This window comes from Eurosta solidaginis, chromosome 1, assembly GCF_040869045.1.
Source record: "Eurosta solidaginis isolate ZX-2024a chromosome 1, ASM4086904v1, whole genome shotgun sequence".
NCBI lineage: Eukaryota > Metazoa > Arthropoda > Insecta > Diptera > Tephritidae > Eurosta > Eurosta solidaginis.
The window spans coordinates 90,543,152-90,557,763 of record NC_090319.1 but is presented as its reverse complement, the minus strand read 5'-3'; the positions used below and the strand labels follow the sequence as shown (position 1 = coordinate 90,557,763).

General features: G+C 37.7%; 1 protein-coding gene and 1 pseudogene across 9 annotated transcripts in view; one reads left to right on the top strand and one right to left on the bottom strand.

The window, feature by feature from the left end:
* LOC137236462 (rho GTPase-activating protein 39-like) overlaps nt 1–14,612 on the top strand; it is a 556,674-nt gene that overhangs the window by 341,622 nt on the left and 200,440 nt on the right. The window contains exon 1 of one of the 9 annotated variants that reach the window (XM_067759097.1): nt 12,707–12,817. The exons of the other annotated variants lie outside the window; for them this stretch is intronic. The gene's annotated coding sequence lies outside the window, so the exon portion shown is untranslated. Of the gene's footprint in view, nt 1–12,706; nt 12,818–14,612 lie in introns of those variants that run through there. 9 annotated transcript variants of the gene reach the window in all.
* The window catches only part of LOC137237217 (hematopoietically-expressed homeobox protein HHEX-like), a 463,868-nt pseudogene that overhangs the window by 445,808 nt on the left and 3,448 nt on the right, over nt 1–14,612 (bottom strand).

Here is a 14,612-nt window from a genome sequence, read left to right as displayed (position 1 = left end):
GACTTACGGTTGCTATTAATGGTCTTTCAATACTCATGACTCTCGTGGCACTGTTTTAATGATTAGTACCAACGCTGGCGTATTGATGAACGCGCCAAACTGTTTTTCTGGCTGTTTTAAGAACTATAAATCCGGATGTGTGAACAGTAGCAATCCTGTTTAACACCAGCCGCTACCACGCCTTCGGGCCCTCACACCACATGCCATCACAGAAGCTATAGGACTACGACTTCCAACTCATACCTTCGCCGACGTTACTTTCCTAGAAGTTCTAGATGTAGCTCCGAAGACTTTTCAACGAATTTTTTTTTCGTGCTATGCTGCCGACCACTACCCAACACCTTTAAAAGTTAGGGAGTAACTATTCGGCCAAGGATGCCGCCCTCGAAATTTTAAGCAATCCAAGTGGATATCATTGCGTAACTCATGGGTAATAATATTATAATCCTACATAATTTAAATTTTACAAGGACCCTGGATAATTTTTTTAAATGCAGACCAAAATGTGCAGATGTTTGCGTTCGAAACATTGATTTCAATAGCCTTCGATAAACCAAAATATCATTTTAGAATGAAAGTCGACCGATTTTAAGTTGAAAGATGTTAAGGTTATATGCCCAGTCCAAACTGTTCTTTTCCGGCCTTTTGATACAAGAATTCATTATGAATAACCGCGTAGCTTCCGTTTTTAAACTAGTTCGACTATCCCCTACGTTGGGGTAGTAGAACAGCACTTTTGCTTCACCACTTTGAGTGTTCTTGAAAAAGCCTCAACTGGTAAATATATTGTGGCGAATGTCGACATCACTAGGCTGTTACTAAATAATCGCAACAATAAAACACAGCAAGCAGCGACACTTATGTAGAAGACAACGAAGAGATATCTCACAAACACAGACGTAGTTAACAGCCGAAGTAGTTACTCACACATCCACACGCATATGGATATCAGAAAAGGATCAACTACAAATATACATGTACATAGCTGGTAACCAACAATGAGATACAAATGTTCTCGAAATGACTAGACCTTAGGAGAAATGTGTGAACGAAAAAACCGAGAGTATAAAAGCACCGCAGGTTGAGGAATCAGTAATCAGTTTGATTAGTTGCGAAGTGAAGTATGATTGTACTACTCCCAAAGTAGGCTAATAAAGTCCATTTTGCAATACAGAATATTGGAGTTATTTATTCGACAATTCAGCGATTCGAACGTTAGCAGAAGGTTTCACATAAGCGGAATTTCCCAAAATTCTTTACAATATATACCTACATATTCGCATATGTAACAGGAGCCGTAACGTGTAGGTGATATTTAAACCTTGTTAATAGGCTGGAATCAATGTGATTCACTCCAAGGTCAAATTTTAAGCCGAATTTCAAAAGCAACGAATATTGATAATTATTTTTTGCTTGGGCTTGAGGAGACAATAAAAACATCAAACAAAAATGTATGTTTACATGAATCCGAAATCGTGAGTTTTCGTGGTGACACTGATGGAGGTTCATCTTCAAAAAGTCTTCGAACAATACCACCAACTCTGTATCAAAGCCCAGATTATTGAAAGGACTGCGATATCGGTACCGTGAATAATGAGTTTTTGCGATCTGAAGAAGTCAACGAAATAATTCGTTGAGGTCATCAAAATTGTCCTGTTATTTTTCCACGTGATTGTCATGACGAGGCATTTCCTACCTCGTTGTTAAACAGAATCTTGCCAAATGGAGAGAAAGTGGAGCGTGACTGGTTAGTTTGGTGCCAGTAGCAGTGCTTTTTATTGCCTACCATGTCGTCTGTTAAGCACCAATACTTTAAATCGACCTAAAATTTGTTGTCCTGGCGGATATTCGAAATCCCAGTTGTGGAAGAGGCTATACCATAAACTGCCTAAACACGAAAATACTCAAGATCACATTAAATGTTATGTTCAATGGCGATCTTTACAAAATCTAATTCAAAAGGAGGCCACAATTGATACACTTATCAATGTCCAGCTAATCACTGAAACTCAAAAGTGGAAAGAAATTTTATATAGAATTTTGGACACTATTTTATTTTTGGGTGAAAGAGGCCTAGCTTTCAAAGGCGAAAGTATATATGTTGGTGAACGAAACGATGGACATTTTTTGGGCATCTAAGGTCTCATAAGCCAATAAGATCCGATACTTAGAGATCACTTGGAGAAACTTAGCATTTCACAACGGTAGCGCAAACGCTTACAAGTTCACTACCTTTCCCCAGACATTCAGAACAAGTTAATAGAAATTTGTGCAAAGCACGTGAGGGAAAGATTAGATCAAGGCAAGAAAGCCAAGTATTTTGCTATTATCGTTGATGCTATGCCTGATGCTAGTCACGTTGTCTACGTTCATTTTCCGCTAACTCTATTTCAATTCGAAAGCACCAATTTTACAATTCAATAACGGTTTTTGGCTTTCGTTAATTGTAACCAAAACACTGGTCAGAAAATCGCTGACCTAATTTGCCATACGACAACGGCGCCAATATGAAAGGAGCTTACAACGGAGTAACGTCACATTCTCGACAAAAACTCGAATGCTGATTACTCGCCTTGTGCAACCCACAGTCTCAATTTATGTGGTGTTGATGCTGCAGAATGTTGTACGGCTGCAATTACTTTCTTCGGAGTTTTTACAAAAATGTTTACCTATTTTCAGCAGCAGTCCACAACGATGGGACATCCTCAAAAAAAATGTACCGAGCTCTCTTCATAGTCTTTCAGCCAAAAGACAAATTTGACTGCGCAAGCATACGGCGATGGTACCGGCATTCTCAAGTACATCAACTAGTTCGAATGTATGTTGCTGTCCTCAATTTGGTTCAAAATACTGACTACCATTAATGAAAGAAACGTGGTCCTCCAAGCTAGAGACGCCACCATAAATGTTGAAGTCCGGCATCTATATGCCTTATTAACTGATTTGAAGTTGATCAGGAACCAATGGGAAACAGTTTAAAACGAATGCAAAGCAGGTGCTATTCAGTTTAAAATCTCGCCAAAATTTCCGGACATTCGAAAGAGAACCGCCAAAAGACGTTTTGAAGATATTTTAAATGAGATGATTACGGATGATTCAGAGTCTGATTTTAAAAACAATACATTCCTGGTGATCGTTGATTCGGTAATCACTGGCATTAGTGAACGATTTGCAGCTATGAGAAATTTGAGCGAGATGTTTTCATTTTTGCGGCAATTTGAAGGCAGTGATGAAACTACGGTTCGGGCGAGCGCAGCAGAATTTGTCTGAAAATACAAGTCGGAGGTTTCTCAAAGCTTGGAATGCGAAAGAATTCACTTGCAACACATTTACGAAGCAAATTTTGATAAAGGTCTGTCACCATTGGAATTGCTAAAGGCCATCTATGTTCAAAATTTGTATACAATTTTCCCCAAAACTTGTGTTGCTTTACGTATCTTTTGTAATATACCTGTCACTGTAGCTAGAGCAGAATGTTCTTTCAGCGTCCTTGCAAAACTTTCGTAAATCTTTTTGATCTAAAAAGCGAGTTTTAGGACTTGCCACGCTTTGTGTTGAATCCGTTTTGGCAAGACAGTCAAATTTTGATATTATTATAAAAAAATTTGCAGCGAAACAAGCAGGAAAAGCCACCCTTTGATATCCGACCTACTATATTGAATAAGTAAAATTTATAATCATCATTAAATCAGAAATGTTCTAAAATGTTACCAAATACATAACTAGAAAAGATTATTTGAAAAAATATGTGGCTGTTAAAAGAGAATTTTATTTCTACGTTACAATAAAACAGTATAAATAGTAAATATTCTGTGTTAATTTTATTGTCAGCTCTTAGTCCAAAAATCATTTAGTTGATGTGGCAAAAGTTTTTTGATGTAATCCATCAATAATGATTCATGAACGAGACGTCATTAATTCAAATTAATCAAATGTATTAGTGGATTTTTTATAGGGGGCCCGTAAATTGTTTAGTCCCGGGCCCGGATTTTCTCTCTACGACCCTGTAGATGTATATACATTTTCAAAAAAACTCTGCCAATGCTAACAATAATCCATATTATATTTTTAAATTTGGATTCTTTAAATCCTTCCTTTTACAGATAGTTTAGAATCCTGAAATAAATAAATACATTTCTTTATATACATATATTTTAACCACTTAACTTCACAACACTTTTTCTCACGAATTACCGTAACAGTTACAAATTTTCCTTATTACTATATACTACATCATCGCCATTTTCATCATCATCTTCGTCACCTTCCGAGATCATATCACGATTGCCTTCGGCCGAACCATAACCACTGCTACAAATATTGCTCGCATGATGTCCCACACTTTACGAAATGCTACTGCTTGTAACCACGCTTGCCGCACCATCTTGTTTCAATACATGTTGTTCATTCACAATAGACAACAGGGTTGCACCAAGTGGGAAACAGGGTGAAATCATAAGGCTGCTGTTACAGTCGTCTTGGACATTGCCGGGGCTTTCAATAATGTTTCTAAATGGGCGATTATGGATGGTCTTAATTACATTAAAGTACATCCAGCCTTAACGACATGGATCGGCTGCATGTTAAAATGCAGGAAGATTACATCACAATAGGAATCATCCTAGACAGTAAGCTGTCATGGAAGCTCAACGTAGAGGAGAGGTTGAAGAAGGCCTCACCGCACCTTATGCATGTAAAAGAATGCTGGGGTGTGCGTGGGCCTTATCGCCCTCTCTTTCTCATTGGATCTTTACAGCGATTGTAAGCCCTATTCTATACTATGGAGTTCCGACCATATGTCCATAGTAGTATAGCGTCATCAATCACAAGACGAGCAGACTACCTGATTCCCTATCTGCACTTCTAGGGAGATCTTACGGCCACAATAGAGTTGGACGGTTAGCGCAAGGGTGCGCAAATGGCGGACGAGGCGATACATGTGTACACCGATGGTTCCAAAGGAGTGGAAGGAGTAGGGTCTGCAGTATACTGTACTGATCCGGAAATAAGTAGATCCTACAGGCTGCCGGATTACTGTAGCGTTTTCCAAGCGGAAATATTAGCCGTAACCAAAGCAGTAGAAACCCTGAAAGAGAATAGCTTAAGCTGCAACCGTGTCAACTTTTATATTGACAGTCAAACAGCAATTAAGGCAATAATCTCACATAGCGCAGCATCTAAATGCGTGTTAGAGTGTAAGCAGTCTCTGGAGAGAATCGGGACAGGGAGAAGTATACATCTATATTGGGTTCCAGGGCATATGAAATAAATGGGAATGAAAAATCGGATGAACTAGCTAAAAAAGGCGCATCCCTTGAAACTTGCTCCGTAGACGTCGCAATTAGACTGGGGGAGATTAAGCGAAGGCGAGAGGTGCACATGATCGACCAAGCGGGAAAGGTGTGTGTTCAAGCGCGGGGCTGTAAAGTGGCGAAGATTATGTGTAGGTCTTACAACCTTGGACTAAAAAAGTTTCTTCTATCATTGAAAAGAGAGGACTATAGACTCATGACGGGTATTCTGACTGGACACTGCCTTCCGGCATCACATGCCTTTAAATTAGGCTTGGTCAGTGATAGCATATGTAGGAAGTGCGGGTTGGAGGAGGCAACAATTGAGCACGTTCTGTGCTCGTGCCATGCACTTGCCAGGCTAAGACTCCAGCTATTAGTAGTGATACAGCTGTCAGATCTAGAAGCAACAAGTGGCTTAAGTCCTAGGAAGCTTCTAGTATTTGCCAAGAGGACGGAGTTATTTTATAACATAGGTCCTGGTTTTTGATACGGTTTTTCAGTTTGGTCGTTAAAACAAATTTCTGGTAACACTATGGACTCAATCAGTCTATGTGAGGTCCTTATGGACCGGCCAGTTCAAGCTAACCTAACCTAACGGTGTCACGGGTGTCACATGTAAAGAATGGTTGCATCAGAAAGCGTGTTTTGGGCGAGATGTACGCGGATCAAATGGATGAACGCGGATTCTGCCCGATAAACGCCTAGAAAATTGTCATAGCTAGCCTCTCCATCGTTCTCGCAGGACTTGACAACTGCGTCAACTAGCAACTGATGTCAACATTAAAATGCGAGCACCTACACTTTCTCCTCTCGCTTGACCAAGGTTTTAGAAGCAATCAAACTTGCTAAAGCATCTGAAGCAGTAGTCCCTAACGGGATGGCCATTCCTTCGCTCCAAAACCTTGACACTTTGGACACTTCAAGTCGTTCTGCTCCCATATTTCACTGCAAACCACGGACTTGCCCACCACCAATATTGCATTTGAAAATTACATAGCGCCGCCACGACGCCAAATGTGATCAACAGTGAAATAAATTTAGTACTGAACCAAAGAACAGTACTCGTAGCGCTAGACTTGGCAAAAGCCTTTATCACAGTACGTTGCGGCAAGACTTGGATGGGAATAACCTTATTCCTAGTCTCAAAGGGAGGACCGAAAACTATCTGTGTGGCCGTGAGGCATTGGTCCGGTTTAGAAATATTACATCAAATCCAAGAAATATTAAACAAGGGGTGCCGTAGAGTTGTGTTCTATCCCCGGCTCAGGGTCTACAGTAGAGACATCCAATTCGTGTTTTTCTAGATTTCGAGCGAAGCATTTTGAGGAAAATTTTGTGAAACATCTTTTTGTTGTTGATGAAAACAAAAACTCCAATCCTAGACATTAAATAATGGATTGAAGCTGATCTACTAGGCCGGTGCTCGAAACAAGGTCATATCCAGCCCCATGTTTAAATGTAAAAATAGATATAAATCAACATGCATGTTAGCCGATCGAAAAACACGCAACCAGCCCCCGAATTCTAACCTTCTCTAACGCTAAAACTATACTGCCAAAAATATATAAAACATCATCAAGTGCGCAGAAAAGCATACCATATTTAATAGCATGTAGTCATAAGGAATAGCCGCCTAAGTCCTACGTAATAGAATAGCAGTTAGGCTGTTTTATTCCTTGTGACCAGGCGGAACTAAATGCTGCATACTTTTCTGTGCACTTAATGATACCCTGCAAAAAATGCGACTAGGTTGAATCCGGGATGGGTAGCAAAAGAGTAGGCGACTATAGCCAGTTCTGAACTTTTTATATGGGTTGGAGTGGTCCCTTTTGTTTGAGCATGTCCTATGGAGAGACCATTTGTACCTGCTTATGCCTGAACGGGTAGTGTCGAACTGGTCCCGTTTATACCCCTACGGGTACTGTCGGACAAATCCTTTTTGTAATCTTCGACACTTCCTCTTTGTACACCTTTGGGTACTCTTCGATACGCCCTCTTTTTACCCCTACGGGTACTGTCGAACAAATCTTGTTTGCACTCTTCGACACTTCCTCTTTGTAGCCCTATTTGAAATGTGCGGCATGCCTTTTTTGTATCGATACGGGTAGTGTCGGACATATTCTCTTCGTTCTTCTACAGCGAGTCACACAAGCCTCTTTTGTTTACCTATGCGCAATGTCGGACAAGCCCTCTTTCTACCCGTTCGGAGTTTCTTACGGATTTTATAATTTTTTAAATTCTAATACAATATTCTTAATTTTTTTTCGTACTGGTGTTGTAGAGAAATAAAAAAACACAAATATTACGATAATGGAACATATGGTCATAGTATTTTAGGTTCGGTATAGAGCTCCGCATTTTTCTTAAGTAATGCTATTCAATCCCATTTTATCTTTTTATTTTATTCATTTCGTTGCTGTTTGTTTTTTCATACCTTTATATTAAGTCGCTTTCATTTCAATTGGGTACATAAATTTCAAACTGACTGATGCCAAATATACCCAAAAGGGGCTATAAGGGATCAGTTATACCCCAATGTGGACAAAAGAGATCAATTGCAGACCGCTCTTTTTAGGCATATATCGCACGATTTTTTGCAGGGTATTTTTGTCTATGGAGTTTTAACATTAGCGAAGGTTGAATTCGGGTGCAGATCGACCATGTTGCGGTTGGCACGCCTACAGTTTTTAAGACGTGCCCACAAAATCCGCAACCTCACATATTTAATAGCGCCTGGTGGCCTCAGAGAGCTCCGCTATGGCTGAAATCGTTCTCTGAGGCTACTTTCACAAGACCAGTGTACCACGCGGAGAGTTTGAAGATGTTTTCCGGTTACTGTTAGAGATATGTCATCTGCGTAAGTAAGCAGTCTCCCAGACTTGATAGGATAGTTTTTCTCATTAGAAGAAGTAGGCACTCGATTTCGGTTTGCAAAAAATGTTTTTACGTCAATAAAAATAGTGTAGATGATAGATGAAGCTTTCAGAGGAGTTAGCCGGTACCTTATGACTGCTCTATCTCCAATCTTTAAGAAGCCTTCCTGAAAAACAATAACTCACTTTCCCACTCACCATCACATTCCAAAAATGGACTGTACTGTTCACAAAACCCCGTCGGTGATACCGCAGCTGCTGCAGCCGCTGCCTGAAAATGTGGCATAAATAAAGCTGAGTTCTTTTGCATATTCAGCATTTGTTGGTAGAGTAATAATGTGGGTTCGTAAACAGGTTCGAAGTGCAATTTATCAGGTGTTGCCATTAACGGTACGCCCACCGAACCGTGATCAATTTTTAACAAAAGTTTTTTGAAATGGTATTGCCCGTCGGCTAAAAGCGTTGTATAAGCAGTGGAGCTCATTGGGTTTGCTATCGGCTGTACACCGTTATCATCGGCATGTGACTGCACTCTCGGTGAGACTGAGTTGGTGCTGGTACCCTCAGAGAAAAAATCGTTCTAAAACGAACGAAACACGTTCAAAATTAAGAGCATTCGTTTCCAAAAGTCTGTTAAGTAGTTTGTACTTAACTCGTGACCGATGGGCATGTTTTAAGAACGGTTTTTTCAAACACACCGTTCGTATTTTATTACCAGTTTGGTATTAATCTGTGAACCTTCTTTGCTCATTTCAAGCACTATTTGGGCTTGATTTAAGATTTTGCGTTCTCACGCTTCGAGAACAATTTGTGGTCGATTTAACATTTTTCGGTCTCAATTCTAGAACGGTTTGTGCTTGACCTTTGGGGGAAGATAATTTTTTCAAGTAGTACCCATTCATTTTTTTTTTTATTAATAAATAATTTGTTGTCATTAATAACAAATATTAATAACAAAACAAACTATTATTAAAATCCAAAAGATAAATGCATAATATGCATTTTTTCATACATTTCTCTTATCGAGAAATTTTTCTCATTTCATGATGTAATTTGAATACATATTTAAAACATTTCATAACAAGGTTGAGAATTAGCTGTGCATATGTCAATGGAACTGAACGAAAAATAAGAGTTAAAAAAATAGAACATAAAAAATTGTTTAAAAAACTTCAGATTTTGTCATCGATCGAACTCGCGCCACACGATCGCAACCGCAACATCATAGCCGCTGGGCCACTACAACTGCTTCATAGCTTGTGCCAAATGTTGTATTTAACATTGTAGTGCACACAAATTGTACCGTTTCTTTTTTCTTAAACTTAATTTAAGAACATTGTTCTCATTAATAGAACATTCGTTCATATTTTAAGGCCAGCCGTTCTCTTTTCAAGAAAATGGTTGTCAGTTCAAGAACAAGGGTGTTGTTTTGAGAGCAGGTTGTTCGTTTTTCAAGAACAAAAAAGTAAGAACACGAAAAGCTTGAATTGATTCCGGTGGTACTGGATTTTAGAACGGCGTTTTTCTCTGAGTGTAAGAGGTGACAATTCATTAGTCTTAGTGCAATTGTCATTATTTTGTGGTGCTCCCGATTTTGTGTTGGAAGCTCTTCCGCTATGCGGTTTATCTTCTAATATATTCTCGATGGAAAATGAGGTTTTGTTATTAGTTTTTGTGCTTGTAATTTCCATAGTTTTTTTGTTCTTGTGCTCTGTAGACCGATGATACAATTTTTATTTTTTATACTCAGTTGAGCAGAGCTCACAGAGTATATTAAGTTTGATTGGATAACGGTTGGTTGTACATATATAAAGGAATCGAGATAGATATAGACTTCCATATATCAAAATAATCAGGATCGAAAAAAAAATTTGTTTGAGCCATGTCCGTCCGTCCGTCCGTTAACACGATAACTTGAGTAAATTTTGAGGTATCTTGATGAAATTTGGTATGTAGGTTCCTGAGCACTCATCTCAGATCGCTATTTAAAATGAACGATATCAGACTATAACCACGCCCACTTTTTCGATATCGAAAATTTCGAAAAACCGAAAAAGTGCGATAATTCATTACAAAAGACAGATAAAGCGACGAAACTTGGTAGATGAGTTGAACTTATGACGCAGAATAGAAAATTAGTAAAATTTTGGACAATGGGCGTGGCGCCGCCCACTTTTAAAAGAAGGTAATTTAAAACTTTTGCAAGCTGTAATTTGGCAGTTGTTGAAGATATCATGATGAAATTTGGCAGGAACGTTACTCCTATTACTATATGTACGCTTAATAAAAATTAGCAAAATCGGAGAAGGACCACGCCCACTTTAAAAAAAAAAATTTTTAAGTAAAATTTTAACAAAAAATTTAATATCTTTACAGTATATAAGTAAATTATGTCAACATTCAACTCCAGTAATGATGTGGTACAACAAAATACAAAAATAAAAGAAAATTTCAAAATGGGCGTGGCTCCGCCCTTTTTCATTTAATTTGTCCAGGATACTTTTAACGCCATAAGTCGAACAAAAATTAACCAATCCTGTTGAAATTTGGTAGGGGCATAGATTTTATGACGTCAACTGTTTTCTGTGAAAATTTCTGCGGAATCAGTTGATGCCACGCCCAGTTTTTATACACAGTCGTTCGTCTGTCCTTCCGCATGGCCGTTAACATGATAACTTCAGCAAAAATCGACATATCTTTAATGAACTTCGTTCACGTGCTTACTTAAACCCACTTTATCTTGGTATGAAAAATTAACGAAATCAGACTATGACCACGCCCACTTTTTCGATATCGAAAATTACGAAAAATGAAAAAAATGCCATAATTCTATACCAAATACGAAAAAAGGGATGAAACATGGTAAGGTAATTGGATTGTTTTACTGACGCGAAATATAACTTTAGAAAAAACTTTATAAAATGGTTGTGACACCTACCATATTAAGTAGAAGAAAATGAAAAGTTCTGCAGGGCGAAATAAAAAACCCTTAAAATCTTGGCAGGTACTACATATATAAATAAATTAGCGGTATCCAACAGATGATGTTCTGGGTCACCCTGGTCCATATTTTGGTCGATATCTGGAAAACGCCTTCACATATACAACTACCACCACTCCCTTTTGAAACTCTCATTAATAACTTTAATTTGATACCCATATCGTACAAACTCATTCTAGAGTCACCCCTGGCCCACCTTTATGGCGATATCTCGCAACGGCGTCCACCTATGGAACTAAGGATTACTCCCTTTTAAAATACTCATTAACACCTTTCATTTGATACCCATATCGTACAAACGCATTCTAGAGTCAATCCTGATCCACCTTTATGGCTATATCCCTAAATGGCGTCCACCTGTAGAACTATGGCCCACTCCCTCATAAAATACTCTTTAATGCCTTTCCTTTGATACGCATGTCATACAAACACATTCCAGGGTTTCCCTCGGTTCATTTTCCTACATGGTTATTTTCCCTTATGTTGTCACAATAGCTCTCAACTGAGTATGTAATGTTCGGTAACACCCGAACTTAACCTTCCTTACTTGTTTTTTTTTTAACTTTACTTTAAATACATTTTTTTAATTATACTTTCTATGAGAGCATTCTAGGCACTGTAAATTTTTAAATTCTATTTGCTAATTTGTCCAAATTGATTGTGCATAGCCACTTTAGTGACCAAGTTGTCTTAACGAGTTATTGAGTACTAATAAATTGTATCAAATCAAATTTCAATACAACATACCATAATTATTATACAAGTTAACAGTACACTTCCCACAACGCCCTTATGGCAATTGTAAACAAATATTCCATTTCTCAAGCCAATGGCATTTCATTAAATGTTTATAAACAAATTAAACAAATATTATATTTCCCAAGCCACTGGCATTTCATTAAATAAATATTCGATTTCTCACGCATCGGTTTTCATTAGCAAATCCGATGCAATGCTTATATTGTAAATATTAAATTAAGGTATAAATAAGAGCAATTGTGGAAAATAAAGGCAGTTTGGTTTCTCAGTTTGGTTTCTGAGTTTGGTGTCAATGTTACATTCTCTAACTAACCATACAAAATTCTTATTATTTTTAAAAACCCCTCCTAAAGTAGGCGGTTGAAAATTGGCGCCCAGCGTGTGGGCCACGCGTTGTAAAAAATAAGTATCGTCACGGTACGAGAAAGAACAAAAGTAAAACAACAAAAAAATTTTCAAAACTTTAACTAACTACCATTGTGAATTCATACAAGTGGCGAATGTTTGAAAAAAACGTTGACAATAGTAAACAGCCTCAATCACCTGTTGAATCGCTGTTCGATTACTTAAATCATTTAATGTGAAGTTCGTGGCATGAATAGAAATTAAAAAATTGACAAAAAAAATACAAGTGAGCAGCTAACAGCAAAATAAGTTTATGGAGAAATAAATATAATAAAGTGTGTAAAAACAAAAACAAATTTAAACACCTAATTCTTAAACTACTCGTATGACAACAACAACAAAACAAACAGACAGCCATAACATTAAAAAAGAGGAAGAGATAAATGAGAGGAGAAGAGCAGTTTAAAAAAGAGCAGAGGAAAAAAAGGAAGCTGTTTATAAATATGATGTTACGGGACCAGTGAGAGCAGCAGTACTGCAATAAAGTAAGATTAATTTTTATGCTATGTTTAGTGACTAATAATTCATTCGCTATTAAAAACAATTACTAACAAGTAAGGAAGGTTAAGTTCGGGTGTAACCGAACATTACATACTCAGTTCAGAGCTATGGTGACAACATAAGGGAAAATAACCATGTAGGAAAATGAACCGAGGGTAAACCTGGAATGTGGTTGTATGACATGTGTATCAAATGAAAGGTATAAAAGAATATTTTATGAGGGAGTGGGCCATAGTTCTAAAGGTGGCCGCCATTTAGGGATATCGCCATAAAGGTGGACCAGGGGTGACTCTAGAATATGTTTGTACGATATGGGTATCAAATGGAAGGTATTAATGAGGGTTTTAAAAGGGAGTGGTGGTAGTTATATATGTGAAGGCGTTTTCCACATATCGACCAAAATGTGGACCAGGGTGACCCAGAACATCATCTGTCGGGTACCGCTAATTTATTTATATATGTAATACAACGAACAGTATTCATGCCAATATTTCAAGGGTTTTTTATTTAGCCCTGCAGAACTTTTTCATTTTCTTCTACTTAATATGGTAGGTGTCACACCCATTTTACAAAGTTTTTTTCTAAAGTTATATTTTGCGTCAATAAACCAATCCAGTTACCATGTTTCATCCTTTTTTTGTATTTGGTATAGAATTATGGCATTTTTTTCATTTTTCGTAATTTTCGATATCGAAAAAGTGGGCGTGGTCATAGTCGGATTTCGGACATTTTTTATACCAATACAAAGTGAGTTCAGATAAGTACGTGAACTGAGTTTAGTAAAGATATATCGATTTTTGCTCAAGTTATCGTGTTAACGGCCGAGCGGAAGGACAGACGGTCGACTGTGTATAAAAACTGGGCGTGGCTTCAACCGATTTCGCCCTTTTTCACAGAAATAAGTTATCGTCCAAGAATCTAAGCCCCTACCAAATTTCATAAGGATTGGTAAATTTTTGTTCGAATTATGGCATTAAAAGTATCCTAGACAAATTAAATGATAAAGGGCGCAGCTACGCCCATTTTGAAATTTTATTTTATTTTTGTATTTTGCTGCACCATATCATTACTGGAGTTGAATGTTGATAAAGATATTAAATTTTTTGTTAAAATTTGACTTTAAAAATTTTTTTTTTTAAGTGGGCGTGGTCGTTCTCCGATTTTGCTAATTTTTTTAAGTATACATAGAGTAATAGGAGTAACGTTCCTGCCAAATTTCATCATGATATCTTCAAGGACTGCCAAATTACAGTTTGCAAAAATTTTAAATTACCTTCTTTTAAAAGTGGGCGGTGCCACGCCCGTTGTCCAGAATTTTACTAGTTTTCTATTCTGCGTCATAAGTTCAACTCACCTACCAAGTTTCATCGCTTTATCTGTCTTTGGTAATGAATTATCGCACTTTTTCGGTTTTTCGAAATTTTCGATATCGAAAAAGTGGGCGTGGTTATAGTCCGATATCGTTCATTTTAAATAGCGATCTGAGATGAGTGCTCAGGAACCTACACACCAAATTTCATCAAGATACCTCAAAATTTACTCAAGTTATCGTGTTAACGGACGGACGGACGGCCGGACGGATATGGCTCAATCAAATTTTTTTTCGATCCTGATGATTTTGATATATGGAAGTCTATATCTATCTCGATTCCTTTATACCTGTACAACCAACCGTTATCCAATCAAAGTTAATATACTCTGTGAGCTCTGCTCAACTGAGTATAAAAAGAGCAGAGGAAAAAAAGGAAGCTGTGTTTAAATATAATGTTACGGGACCAG